Source organism: Hyla sarda, chromosome 6 (genome assembly GCF_029499605.1).
Source record: "Hyla sarda isolate aHylSar1 chromosome 6, aHylSar1.hap1, whole genome shotgun sequence".
Classification (NCBI taxonomy): Eukaryota; Metazoa; Chordata; class Amphibia; order Anura; family Hylidae; genus Hyla; species Hyla sarda.
In genome coordinates this window covers 166,169,213-166,183,691 of record NC_079194.1, presented here as the reverse complement: position 1 = coordinate 166,183,691, position 14,479 = coordinate 166,169,213, and the positions used below count along the sequence as shown (strand labels likewise).

At 42.6% G+C, this 14,479-nt stretch overlaps 1 long non-coding RNA gene across 1 annotated transcript in view; it reads left to right on the top strand.

Annotated features, from left to right (window-relative positions):
• LOC130277653 (uncharacterized) overlaps nt 1-12,279 on the top strand; it is an 83,974-nt gene extending 71,695 nt beyond the window's left edge. Inside the window, exon 4 of the long non-coding RNA XR_008845510.1 lies at nt 12,205-12,279. This is a non-coding gene — a long non-coding RNA (uncharacterized LOC130277653). The remainder of the gene's footprint in view (nt 1-12,204) is intronic.
• Nucleotides 12,280-14,479: the final 2,200 nt, after the last annotated feature.

Sequence of the window (14,479 nt, the reverse complement as noted above, 5' to 3'; positions counted from 1 at the left end):
TTTTTTTGACTTTCTAGCTCTTGCTAGGGAAAGTCGCACAATTTATAGGGTAGGCGCAATTGCGACAATTTTGCGCCAAAAATAGTCAGAAAAAAATGACTAAACCCCTTAGTAAATGCCCCCCCAGGAGACCAGAAGTCTGTGGAAACCGAGCTGCAGGGGAAAAGGGTAGATTTAAAAAATTTCAGTTAGTGCACCCCTTTAAAGATGCTCTGTAATGCATGTATGGCTGCCTTTAATTTAGATATTGGAAGGGAGGACATGCTTTTTATTCCAAGAAAAAGATTTTTAGATCTCTATGAATTCTTTGTAGAACTGATTGATATGCGGAAATAAACACATTTTTCTTTGAGCCGTGGAGAGGGTTCTACCTATTGATAGGGAATGATATTCAGATATTGCAGAGAGCATGAAATTACCTTTGTGTCCTTGTGAAATCTCAACAAAAATCAATTTCGCCTACTTGCATGGTGAATGCCGCCCCCATTACTGGGATGAAAGCATTAGGAGATCTGTTCTGCCAGATAAAAATACATTAACTGTTATCTCCCAGAAGAGTGGAGAGGTTCAAGAGTGCTCAACATCTTTACTTCAACGCTTCCAATTCATAGGAAGAGACTTCAATATTTTCTTTGCTGCTGATGGAAAACAAAACTTTCTTTATCTTATTAGAAATATCATTGCTGACATCTGTTACTTATAATCAGAGTGGGATAGACAGGTCCCATAAAGGGCAGCTCCCCCTTTAAATAGCATTGACTCTGTCCACAATAAAAGTAAACCTGAACATCTTCATCTTTTTGCTTTTATGTCTGTATACTTTTTTCCATTTACACAAGAAATGCATGGAAACCACAAGCTGAAATTGACGCATCTCTTATTCCTCTATCTATCTAATTATGTATCTAAGATCTATCTATCTTTCTGTCTGTCTAGTAATTTGAAACATTGACTTCTGTGCATGGGCTGTGAGCCTGATAGATTTAATTACACCTTAACCCCTTCATGATCCAGCTAATTTTTTTTCTGGCTCACGTTTTTTTCTCCTTACCTTCTAAGACCCATATCTTTTTTATTTTTCGACTAACAAAGTTGTATTAGGGCTTATTTTCTGTGTGACGAGTTGGACTTTCCACTGATTCACTTTTTTTTTTTTTTGCCATACAATGTATTACAAAGCTAGAAAAACATTATATGCAGGGCAAAATTGAAAAAAATATGGAATTGCACAATTTTGTAGGGAAATAATTTTTTCGGAGTTCAAAATACGGTAAATTTGACATTCCATCTTTATACTATGGGTCAGTATGATTCCAATGATACCGAACTTGAATAATTTATGTTTCCTGTTATAGTAAAAAAAAATGTAAACCTTGAAAATTTTATACACACTTTTTGCCCCCCCCCCCCCCCCCCTAGAGGCTTATCATAAGTCATCATCGGATGTCTTACATAGATCCATGTAATGCTATTGCATTACATAGATCAATGAAATCTGTGCTCAATTGCTATGGGCTGCCAAAGGGAGCCCTAAGCAATCTCAGAACCAGAGAAGACGCCCAGGACAAGGTAAGGCCTCTGGCTTCCTTGGCAACCCAAAGCCCCCCCATGATGTAATCATGGGGGGCTATGGGGCCACTAGACACCAGGGAATAGCGGCATTTAATGTTTAAATGCCATGATCTGTATAGACGATCTCCGATGTCCATCGATAACGGCAGATGTCAGCTGCTGCTAGCAGCGGACATCTCCGGGTAATGACGCGGACCCGACCCACTGTCCCCCGTCATGTTCGCTCACCCGACCCATGACGTGCATGCATGCCATGGGTCAGAAAGGGATTATTACCCACATTTCTTGACTTGTTGATATATACCCGATGTATCAGCAAGCAACACTCCTCAAGTATGATGAGGGGAGGGAAAGAGGGGGGGGGGGGTAGGGGGCACTATCAGGGTTGCGCTGACAGTAAGAGCTGCACCCCCTGAAGAGGCCGCTCTAGGCAGCTGCCTGTTTTGCCTATAGGCAGAGCCAGCCCTGTACATGTGTGAATGACTGTTAGCATGGCAATGAGCATTAGGTACAACAATAGAGAAACATCCATACATTGAGTTTCCTGCAGCGTACAGAGGGTTAGAATTGCAGAAGTTTTTCTCTAATCTATGCATTTGAAGAAAATATTGAAAGAGGAGGGAAATGAGGAGTCTGGGGTAGGAAAGAGGCATCTGGAGGAGGAGTGGACAGATGAGTCTGGTGTGGGGGGGTTAGAGTCATCTGGAGGAGGAGGGGACAGAGGCGTCTTGGGTAGATGCATCTGGAAGAGGATAAGTCAGGTTTGGGTGTCAGAGGGATCTGGAGGAGGAGGAGACAGAGAGGTTTGGGGGTCAGAGGCATCTAAAGGAGGAGGGGACTGGGGGGGGGGGTCTGAGGAATCTGAATGTAGAGGGGACTGGGGGGGTCAGAGGAATCTGGAGGAGGAGGGGTAGAGGGGTCTAGAGGAGACATAGGGGTCTGGAGAAGGAGAGGTCTGTATGAGGAGGGGACAGAGGGGCCTGGAGGAGGTCTTAGGGTTGTGAGAGCCCAGAGGAGTCTGTAAAATGAGAGGAAAACTGAGAGGAAACTGTGTTTTGTAGTATTATTTTCAGGGGACATGATTGTTATATTTAGGGGGCACAGTGTCTGGAAGGGTTATCATGATTGTCTTCATATAGAGGATAAGGATCTGCTGACAGAAAAATGCAGCGGGAAGAAGTCCTGGCATCTGGACCAGATGAAGAAGAGGTCACTCAGGTCACTGATATCATTGTATATTCACCTGGCTGTCCCATCAGAGCTGTAGTCACTCATATGTTCAACAGTAATTATGGGTGAAACTCTTCCCCAATCTGTGGCTCTCCAGCTGTTATAAACTACAACTTACATCATGCCAGAGGCTCTCCAGGCATCATGGGAGAATTGTAGCTTTATAACAGCTGGAGGTCCCAGCAGTTGGACCACTACTCATAAAAAAAAAAGAAAAAAAAAAAAAAAGGCTGCATGGTCCAAATTGCCCAGGCCTATTTTGGGTCCCAGTCCAGGCCTGACTACTACCTTCATCATCAACCCACTCACATACTTCTTTGGTGAGGTAAACATGTTTTTGACTTTTTCCCTATGTATGTCCCACTCTCTATGTTATCAAATGAATTGAAGGATCAATTGGATAACTATTAAAAATAATGGTTACATTGAATGTTGAATAGAAGGTTTTATCCCTTGAATTATAACTCAACAAATGGAAACATTGGTTGTGGCCCTGACTTTGACGTAAGGTCACAGTGGGGTCTCTGACATGTGATAAGAAGTTAATTAGTGAGGAAAATGGAACAATAGCTGCAAAATAACAGAGATTAGCCCAGAAAATGCTATAAATAAAGGGCTCTTGTTGAGTTGCCCGGAAACATTTCACACCTTTTTGGTTAATGGTTTCTTCACATAACTGGATTTATTAACACAGGATAAGAACTTGTTGATTTGTAATTTACAAGCCATGAATGGAAATAGCTAGAAGTGGAATTTAGAGCACAAAAGATTTTATATGTAAATCATTACATCCATGGATATATTGCATAGAAAAATAAGGGAACATATTCTGAATGGCAGTGGTAAAATTACTTAACCCCTTAAGAAACAGCCCCTTTTGGCCTTGAGGACACAGCCGTTTTCCTCCTCCCTGTTTAAGAGGCATAACTCTTTCATTCTTCCAATATGTAAAATAAGTTTGTTAAATGGGCACTGTCACCAACTTTATTTTTTGATATGTTGTAGTACTTATGTACTACAACATATCTCTAATATATTTTTATTATTTTTCTTTAATTAAAATTGTTTAATTTACATTTGAAAACCGGCCACTAGGGGTCTCCCTCCTAGTGGCCGGCTGCAGCCTGGCGTGACGTCACGCCTGAAAAAGGACCGATGCGGCCGGGCATCGATCCTTTTTCATTCAGCCTGCGCTCACTCCCTGCCTGTCAATCAGACAGGCAGGGAGCGAGCGCATTGGCTCCCCAGCCACTGGCTGGGAGGCAACTCCTCCCGCACATCGCCGCCGCCTCCGCCTCGTCCCCGGCGCCGCTGTCCCTGCACGCCCGCTGCCGGACTCTGCAGTAAGTGTAATGGGGGGGTGTTGTGATGGAGGGAAGGAACGGGGCATGGCGAGCGGGGGGGGGGGGGGAGGTTGACGGAGGGAACGGGCTAGCGCCACATGTAACTAATAGTTTATCTACACAGGGTGCCTCCAGCTGTTTCAATACTACAACTCCCAGCATGCCCTGACAGCCAATAGATGTCAGGGCAAGCTGGGAGTTGTAGTGATGAAACAGCTGGAGGCACCCTGTGTAGATGAACTAAGGGCGGAAGTCCCCCCCAGCAGGCATCAGTGACGTGGTCTGCACACTGCCAGGCAGACAAAAAGCATTTTTAATATAGTAAAAATAAAAATTAAAAGCAGGGAGGGGGTTAGGGATAGATGGGCAATAGGCAGGGACAGAAAAAAAATATAGGATGGTGGGAGCTACCCTTTAAAAATTGCCCTATTCTGACCCCTGTAACTTTTTTCAAGTTTTTCCCGTACACAGGGATGTATGAGGGCTCAATTGTTTTCATTGTGATCTGTAGCTTTTATTGGTACTATTTTTGTTTTATGGACTTATTGATCACTTTTTATAAATATTTTTCTGACATATGATGAGACCAAAAATCAGGAATTTTTGTGTTTGGTATTGTTTTTAAATTTTTTTACATCACTGTCAGGGAACATACCAATTACCGTATTTATCGGGGTATACCACGCACCGGCCTATAACACACACCCTCATTTTACCAAGGATATTTGGGTAAAAAAAGTTTTTTACTCAAATATAATTGGTAAAATGAGGGTGCGTGTGTGCGCATGTGTATACCCCGATACACTGTTTCTGACCCCACAGAAGCCCCCAGGAAAGGCAGGGGGAGAGAGGCTGTCACGGCCCGCTTCTCTCCCCCTGCCTTTCCTGGGGTCTAGAGCCCTGCTGCCGCCGCTTCTCTCCCCCTGGCTATCTGCACCATTGCCCCATTGCCTCCCCAATCCCCGGTTTTATGATTACCTGTTGCTGGGGTCGGGTCCGCACTGCTTCTGGCTCCAGTCTGCACTGCTTCTGGCTCCGATGTGGCGTCTATGCGTCGTTGCTATGCGATGCGTTATGCAATGACGAGTGACGTCGCGTCACACGTCATTGCGCCTCTCAGCGCATAGCAACGACGCATAGACGCCACACCGGAGCCAGAAGCAGCGCAGACTGGAGCCAGAAGCAGCGCGGACCCGACCCCGGCAACAGGTATTCATAAAACCGGGGATGGGGGAGGCAATGGGGCAGCGGCGCCTCTCTCCCCCTGCCTTTCTTGGGGGCTTCTGCGGGGTCAGAAAAACCGGGGGAATGGGGGAGGTAATGGGACAGGGGTGCCGGCAGTCTCTGGACCCAGGGATAGGCAGGGGCAGAGAAGCGGGCAGCGACGGCAGGTCTCTGGACCTGCAATAGCTGCTGCAGTTCATTGATTTAAAGCGCCCGCTTTAAATAATTGAACTGCAGCGGCTTATCGGCGTATAACACGCAGATAGACTTTAGGCTAAAAATTTTAGCCTACAAAATATACGCCGATAAATACGGTATGTTGGGAAAAGGGGGTTGATTTATATTTTTATGGGGGGGGGGGGGGTTATTTTTTTAAAATATTTTTTTTTCTATCTTTCTATCTAACACTTTTTAAGTCTTTTTAAGCATAATCGCTGATGTTTGCCATTAGTGGCAAGGTCTCAGCAGTGGAGTGCAGCTCCTGCTCTCGCTTCATGATTATAACTTAAAAGTATGTCATGGTGCACTAAGTCCCAGGGCACATGACTTCCTTATATGTCATTGTTTCTCTAGAGGTTAAAGAGAATGTCTCACCTGTTTTTTTTTTTTTTTTAATGATAAGCGCCAGATACTGAAACGTTCTATCTGTTTATTTTTATTGTATCTCATTTTCTGTACATGTTTATTGGGGCTGTCATTTTTGCCTGAGCTGTATTTAACTTTTTGATGCTAGTGGTATTATGAACAGGTTCAGGACTGTGACTAGCATGTACAAAAAAATTGCTGTACATAGTAAACCAAGGATAAACTGACAATACACTGGAGTTGTGATGTATTGAAGTAGAGATGCTATTTAAGGTTAGGATTGATGTCTACTTGTCACCCACATTGCAGCTAAATTTTGCTTCGTGTCAGTCTGAGACTTCTAATTTTATAATTTACTTTATCATTTGTTTGTTGAGTTTTTCTTGATTTTGCCTTGAGACTAACATAGAAAACCTCCCATTAAAGGGGTACTCCGGTGCTTACACATCTTATCCCCTATCCAAAGGATAGGGGATAAGATGCCTGATCGCGGGAGTCCCGCAGCTGGGGAGGAACGTGATTAGGCACGCGGCACCCCGTTTGTAATCAGTCCCCGGAGCGTGTTTGCTCCGGGTCTGATTATGGTCGACCGCAGGGCCAGCGGCGTGTGACGTCACGCCTCCGCCCCCGTGTGATGTCATGCTCCGCCCCTCAATGCAAGCCTATGGGAGGGGGCGTGATAGCCGCGTGCATGATCACGGGCGTCCCCAGCTGCGGGACTCCCGTGATCAGGCATCTTATCCCCTATCCTTTGGATAGGGGATAAGATGTGTAAGCACCGGAGTACCCCTTTAAATGAAGTGTCCCAACTATTTAATGATGTTCATGTGCACAATTTGGTGCAAATTATCTTATAATGTCCCACAATGGCGCAAAAATACAGTAACTAACAAGTAGACTGTCAGTAACAGAATGTGAAATCAAAACCCGAATACATAGGGACTTTGAAAACCAGACAATTCTTAGTAAATTCTAGGCTATTGTGTGCTTTCTCATAAGGACCACTTGTCTTAAATGTTAAAATCTTAACAATAATTGCCCAGATGTACTAATGATGGTGTGTTTTAACTGTTGGTCGAATTCTATGCCTATCATTTTTTTTTCATGGTATTTATTATTTTGGCACAAGTGTGTGGATTTTTCTAGCACATAGATTTTATTTTGGCACATTGGAAAAGTGAACCAAGCTCATTTCCTGTCAATTGTCAGTGTTGTGGACTATGGCATTATGACATAAACAAAGATCTTAAATGATTTTCCACGTCAAAATGCGCAAAAAATGTAAAAATATCTTAACCAATTACATTATAAGAGAATGGTTTGTGTTTTCCTTTGATTAGGATTTCTAAATATTAATTATTTTGAAAAAAACTAAACAGTGTAACATAATGCTAATTCATAATTTCACTTTAAAAAACGTATAATACAACTAACAAAAAAAATTACTTTGTATAGGAAAAAACTTAAATAAAAACAGAGATTATTTTTACATTAATAAAATGATTAAATTAGAAAAAAAAATTCTAAACAATATTAAAAAAAACTAAATAACGCTTGTCTTACATTTGTTGATCCATCAAAAAAGGCAAGACCTTTGTAAACAGTTTTTTTTTCCAATAAAAGCTTGTTTTCTGACCACCTTCCATATGGTGAGAAAAGTTTAAATCTTCTTTAGCATATAGCTTCTCGAAAAAATACCTGAAACATAAAAAAGTTAAAAAATAATCAAAACAGCACAAAAATGCTCAATTTGTTTGTAAAATGTTTTAGTCTCAAAATACACTGTGTAAAAATTAAATGTACCTGATCTAGAATTGTTTCTAACATAGAAACAGCTATCAAAGGGTATCGGCAGGATACAAATCATGGAAGAAGACCATGCTCACGAGTGTCCTAGTTTGGTGTGCAATGTCCAGATCATTCCCCTCTAAGGCTGAGTTTCCACTTAGCTCTTCTTCTGGAAAACTGCCACTGTAGGTTTTGAGCCATAGCCATAAGTGTATTCAAACGGAATAGGGAATATAAAGGGAGGATTTATACTTATCCTTCCTCACGGATCCACTTCTTGCTTTGGCTCAAAAACTGCAGTGGAAGTTTTCCGAAACACTGCCAAGTGGAAATGCAACCTAATGGGGATGAGGCTTTGTTATGCATGGGTGGATTTCTGCTAATTCTCACCGAAAATGACCAATATAACCTGCCAGTGACATTATTAGCCCACGAGACACACCTCTAGTCCTCTATGGCAACCTCAGGCAGGAAGAGATCTATCCGGCGGGGTGAATCCAAGTCCCTTCGGTAATTTTTCATGATGGAGAACCCCGGGACTCGAGAAATCCAAGATGGCGATGCTTCTTCTGCATCCTCACGAGTCTCAGATACCGCTGCCTCAGCATATGGCTCGCACCGCTGCAGAAAAGGTGAGAGACAATCTCCACTCCACCAGAGCCTGTGGAGACTGTATTATCTCTGTCTTGGTGTAATAGATGTGTATATATATATATATATATATATATATATAGATATATATATACTTGAGGGAACTGCTGAGGGAGAGCAGTCTAGCCAGGTGGACGCAGGGGACATGTTTACCCTATACCAGACCACTGATAAAACAGTATCTGAAAATGCCTTAAAGGATATGCTCCAGTTGCTTCGGTCCTCACTACATAAGGACTTTTCCTCATTGCTTACTCCTGTTCAATCTTCCGTACGGACCCTGAAGTGTAAAATGGCATATGTAGAAAAAAAGATGGCCTCCTTTGCTGCTGCGCACAATGGGTTAGCAGATGCCCATAATGCTTTAGATTATGCTGTTACTAATATCAAGGAAAAGCTGGAGGATGCGGAAGACCACAGTAGGAAAAACAACAGTAAATTTCGCTGCATACCGGAGACCATATCTACTTCACAACTTGTGAGAGACCTGACTCGCCACTTCTTACCTGATTTGGACATATTTGAATACAGTATTGACTGAGCTCACACGGTGGTAAAAACCTCCTTGCCGGACGAATTGCTTTGGGATGTACTGGCTCGCTATACTTTCTATAAGACCAAAGACTTAATACTACAATTTTCCAGAAAGCGAAAAGCCCTGCCTGCGCCATATGAAGGGATCCAACTTTTTGTTGACTTCTCAGCAGCAGCCTTACAAGCCAGACGTAATCTACACCCGTTGACATCCAAATTGCACAGATTGGAAATACCGTGTCGCTGGGGATTCCCGAAGCTTCTTATTCTTTGCCAGAATAAAATGCATATTTGTGTCTCCGTGGAAAAAGGATTTGAGACTCTTCAGCAGTGGGGTTTTGCGGTCACTGACTCTCATAGATCTTATGTGTGCGGATCCCCGCCGGAGTCTCCCGAACTTATCTGAAGTAGATGATGGGGTTGAAGAAGATGCCCGGTTTGGCATCATGGCGTGCTTAGAGTGACTTTGCTGTTCATTTACTTGTTTTCACTCTTTACACGTTTCCCTCATAATATGTCCTAAGAGTGGCTGACACCTCATTGTTTTTTCCATTTTTGTGTTTCTTTTTTATTTCTTGGTTTACTTTTATCTGAGTTATATAGTGCTATTGCCTACTTGTGTACAATGCTGACTTAGCATTGCCCCAGAGGACTCCTCTCCCTCTTCTTTGCTCTTTCTCTCTTTCTGTCCCGCTCTACATTTCTCTTTCAAAATCCTGACTCTTTTCTTTGGTATTTCTCACCTTTTCCTCTTCTCTCCAACGTTGCAGTAGCTGGATATGGGGATTGAAGTGTTTTCACTTAATGTTAATAGACTTAATAGTCCGCAAAAACGTTCTTTCCTGTGGTGAGAGGTCAGGAATAGCAATGCCGACATTATTTGCATAAAGGAGACGCATCTCTCTTTCAAAAACTCTCCACCCTTGCGCCACAGGAGTTACCCTACAATGGTTGCCTCCTCCTATTTGAAAAAGAAGCGGGGAGTGATGATTGCGTTTAGTGACAGAATTGCTCTATGTGTTGACAAGCAGGTCATTGATCCAGGTAGTAGATACGTCATTGTTGTGGGTGCTATTGATAATGTAGACTACACTATAGTGAATGTTTATGCTCCATCAGGGTAGATTCCTGAAAAAAAATCCTCCGCAAAATTGCTATGGTTCCAAAGGGCACCTTATTGATATGCGGAGACATTAATGCTGTAGTCTCACCTTCTTTAGACCTCTCCTCCCCACTGACCAGACTTTCTTTCTATTTAAATGACTTACTGACAACAATTTGTTTGACATCTGGAGGCTGCAACACGCCTCAGAGCATGACTATCCATATTGCTCAACTAGATTCCATACATATTCTAGGATTGATCTCATCCTTGTAGATAGGCAACTAATAGATAGGGTAGAGACATCTCGAATTGGCCAGTCTACATGGTCTGATCATGCCCCTGTTTCTATCACTATTAGAGATATTTTCCCGAAACATTCCGATTTTGTATGGAGAGCTAACTCACATTTGATTGCACACTCTGATCATTCAGCAAAGGTAGACGCTACACTGGTGGAGTATTTCGCTCTCAATGTTACTCCTGAGCTTAGCAGCAGGACCATCTGGCTGGCACACAAGGCTTTTATCAGAGGCTCCTTTATACAAATGGGAGCTACCCTGAAAAAGCAAAGGGCTTTAGCTTTTCAGAAGTCTCTTAACAAGATAGCCACCTTGGAGGCCATTCAGAAGTCTTATTACTCATCAGATGTAGAGACCCAATTGAGCGAATACATATGAGACAACTACTTCTTTATGATTATGGGAAAACCCTTAAAAAATCCAAGTTGTTGTTTTACCTTCATGACAACAAAGCTGGTTCTCTGTTAGCCAGGAAATTGAAGTCTGCTTTTTATAAACAACGCATTCCCGCCAATAAACACCCTGTGTCGCACGCGCCACTAATGTCACCTCGACAAATGGCCAATGCATTTAGGGATTATTATGAGTCTCTATAATTTACGGACAGATCCACATTGCCCACAGCCCACTCAGGAATCAATAGATGCATTTCTCTCTTCCCTCCACCTTCTTAAACTTTCCCCCTAAGCCCTAATGCACCTAAATGCCCCCATAACTGCTCAAGAACTCACTGATGCTGTCAAATTACTCCCTGTTAACAAAGCCCCTAGCCCTGATGGCTTCCTAATGAATATTATAAACGCTTTCTTCCTACTCTTTTGCCACACTTATTACCGGTATATACTGACGCCATGGAGACAGGTTCCCTCCCCTCAGATATGTTAGAAGCCCTCATAACGACTATCCCCAAGCCGGGTAAACCTACGGACTTGACGTCTAATTATCGCCAAATATCGCTTCTTAATGGGATGCTAAATTGTACGCCAAAATACTGGCTTCACGTTTACGGCCATACTTGCCAGCATTAGTAGGTAGAGATCAGGTGGGTTTTAACTTGGGATGACAAGCACCTGATAATACTAGAAGGATGGTCTCCATCCTACAGCACTGAGAAAATAAATGCATACCTGCAGTATTTCTTACATTAGACGCAGAGAAAGCGTTCGACAAAGTGAACTGGCAAAATATCTTTTCAGCACTGAGGACCTTTGGTTTTGAGGGCTCTATTCTTAATGCCATTGGAGCCTTGTATTCTTCCCCAATAGCTAGCATTTCCACTAATGGAACCAAATTCAGCCGGTTCACTCTGTCGAATGGCACGAGACAGGGATGCCCCGTCTCCATTGATCTTCATACTGACCATAGAACCTCTTGCAAAAGCCATACGTTTATATGACAGAATTATGGGGGTCACAATTGGGAATAGGGAACACAAACTCACCCTTTTTGCAGACGATGTGATATTGACTTTGACTGACCCGGTGAAATCCCTGGAGTCTCTATTCCGAACGATAGTCTCCTTTAGTGTACTATCCTAATACAAACTTAACATTTCCAAATCACAGGCACTTCCTATAGGCATTTCCTCTGAGACATTAGATACTTTAATACCCAAATACCCCTTAGACTGGCAACATCGACGGGTCACATATTTAGGCATTCAACTTACATACCCTTCCTCGTCCCTTTTCCAGGCCAATTTTCTACCACTTATGCCAACCCTTACCTCATCTATTACATCTTATACAAAACATTTCCTCTTCTGGTTGGGCAGACTGGCATCGTTCAAAATGCTTATACTTCCAAAGCTCTTATATTTATTCTGCGATCTCCCGATAGCAATTCTCAAATCCTTTTTTTCTTCTATTCATAGGCTTTTGGACAACTTTATTTGGCACAGAAGCGTCCACGAGTACCCAGGAAGGCTATGAACCACCGCAGACTATCAGGGGGGTGCTTGGGCAGACCTGACAAAGCGGACTACTACAAAGCGGCTATATTAGATCAGATGAGAAGTTGGTGGTCGGGAGATCCTGAACAATTGTGGGTATCATTGGAACAATCCTCTAGCCCTGACTGCTCTTTGAAATCTAGAATGCTAGCAGCCCTCTCTAATAGGACCTTAGCTTCAACTTCACTATCTGCTATAAATGTCTCTGATAGGATATGGAAAAAGAGTCTTAAGCTCTTCCCTAACCCCATTAAATGCCTTGCAGGCTCCATACGGATAGACTATCTTACTCTTTACATCCCTGATTTAGACCTTACGACTTGGCAAGCAGCTGGTGTTTTTACTATCGCTGACATTTTAGATGACAATAGGGTAGTGCATTTCGCGACCATCAGAGGAAGGTTTCACATCTCCCATAGGGAGTTCTACAAAGGCCTGCAGATTAGAAGTACGGGCCTCCTAGATAACATGAAAATATCAGCTCGATTATTGAGTTTCCTGACCTCTTCCAACAGTAACACCAGAGACATTTTCTTTTTCTATGATTTATTAGAGGACAAATCTAATATAACAACTTTCCCCTATATGTTGAAGTGGGAGAAGCATTTAAAACTCACCTTTACTCTAGAACATTGGTGTTCAGCTTATTGTCACATTCAACATATCTTCAAATGTGCTAACCACCAAGAAGATATGCTTAAAACTACCCACAGGTGGTATTATATTCCATATAGACTTCACAAAATGGACCAATCTTGCTCTGAGAATTGTTGGAGGGGTTGCGGAGAAATAGGTACATTACTGTACACGCTGTGGGATTGCCCTGCAATCCGAGAACTTTGGAGGGGAATAGAATTAGTGGCTTCCAGGTTGATGGGCTTCAATATTTCCATCTCTCCAGCTACGGCATTGCTTTTAAAAGATTTAGATGAATTCCCTTACACGACTAGGACCATACTTGCTCATTTGTTTATGTCTGCAAAATTGTGTATAACCAGGAAATTGAAGACACCCACAGCACCTACCTCATCTGAAGTTCTTACTAATGTTAACCTTACCTGTGAATAGGCACGAGTATTTGCGTTATCACGCTCTAATGATGTGCGCTTTTTGAAGCAATAGGATTTGTGGCTGCACTGCCCACGTTATGTCTCCCCATTTTAAACATATTGTTGAATTACACGTAATTTCTGTTCTTCATACCTATTCTTCCTTTATCTGTTTGTTTCCCTCTCTCTCCCACTTTACTATACTAATCTCTTTTCTGAGGGCCCTCTCCGCTATGATCCCTCTGGATGCACGATGTCATACTGTACAAGACACTATTCACCTTGATTATAGGAAGCTCTTTCTTTTGAAGCATCATTGGTCACTTTTTTTTTTTTTTTTTTTGTCATGAGATGGAAAGGATTATAGATTGCCTGTATGTACGTGTAATGATAACATCATACCTATGAACATCTCCAATCCTGATGGTTCTCAGGGAGTTTGTAGGCGGACCACTGGGACTGTGCACCTCCTCCCTATGGACATTTCCACCTGTTCGTCCTTGGACTTTTAGTTAGACTCCTCACACTGGGAATGGATAATATTAGTTCCTACGTGGATATTGTATGCTCTGTACTATGTATTTATACCCGACCTGATTACTTTTCTTGTTTGATGTTGTATCATCTGTTTGTTTTTATTACAAAACAATAAACATATTAAAATTTAAAAATGAGATAGATGTGTAGAAAGGCCAACCTTGTTCCTTTACAGATCGGTGCTGGTTTATTGATCCTGCACATGATTAAATTATCACGGAGGCAGAATTGCATGAACCAGCATGAATGGCCAATTTATCTTCACTTGTCTTTATGACTCTATCCTCAATGAGAAACATTATCTCTTTGGTCACACAATGATTGACTACAAATTGAAAACTCTCCTTCTAGAGAGTTGTCTGGCTTGGCTTAAAGGAGTACTCTGCCCCTTGACAGCTTATCCCCTATGCAAAGGATAAGGGATAAGATGTCTGATCCCGGGGGTCCCGCAGCTGGAATCCCTGCGATCTCTGTGCAGCACCCGGTATTCGCTAAGAACGCTGGGTGCGGTGGCGTGGTTGCCATGTCATGGGGGGCGTGGCCACGCCGCCTCAATGCAAGTCTATGGGAGGTGACATGTTGGCTGTCACGCCCCCTCCCATAGACTTGCA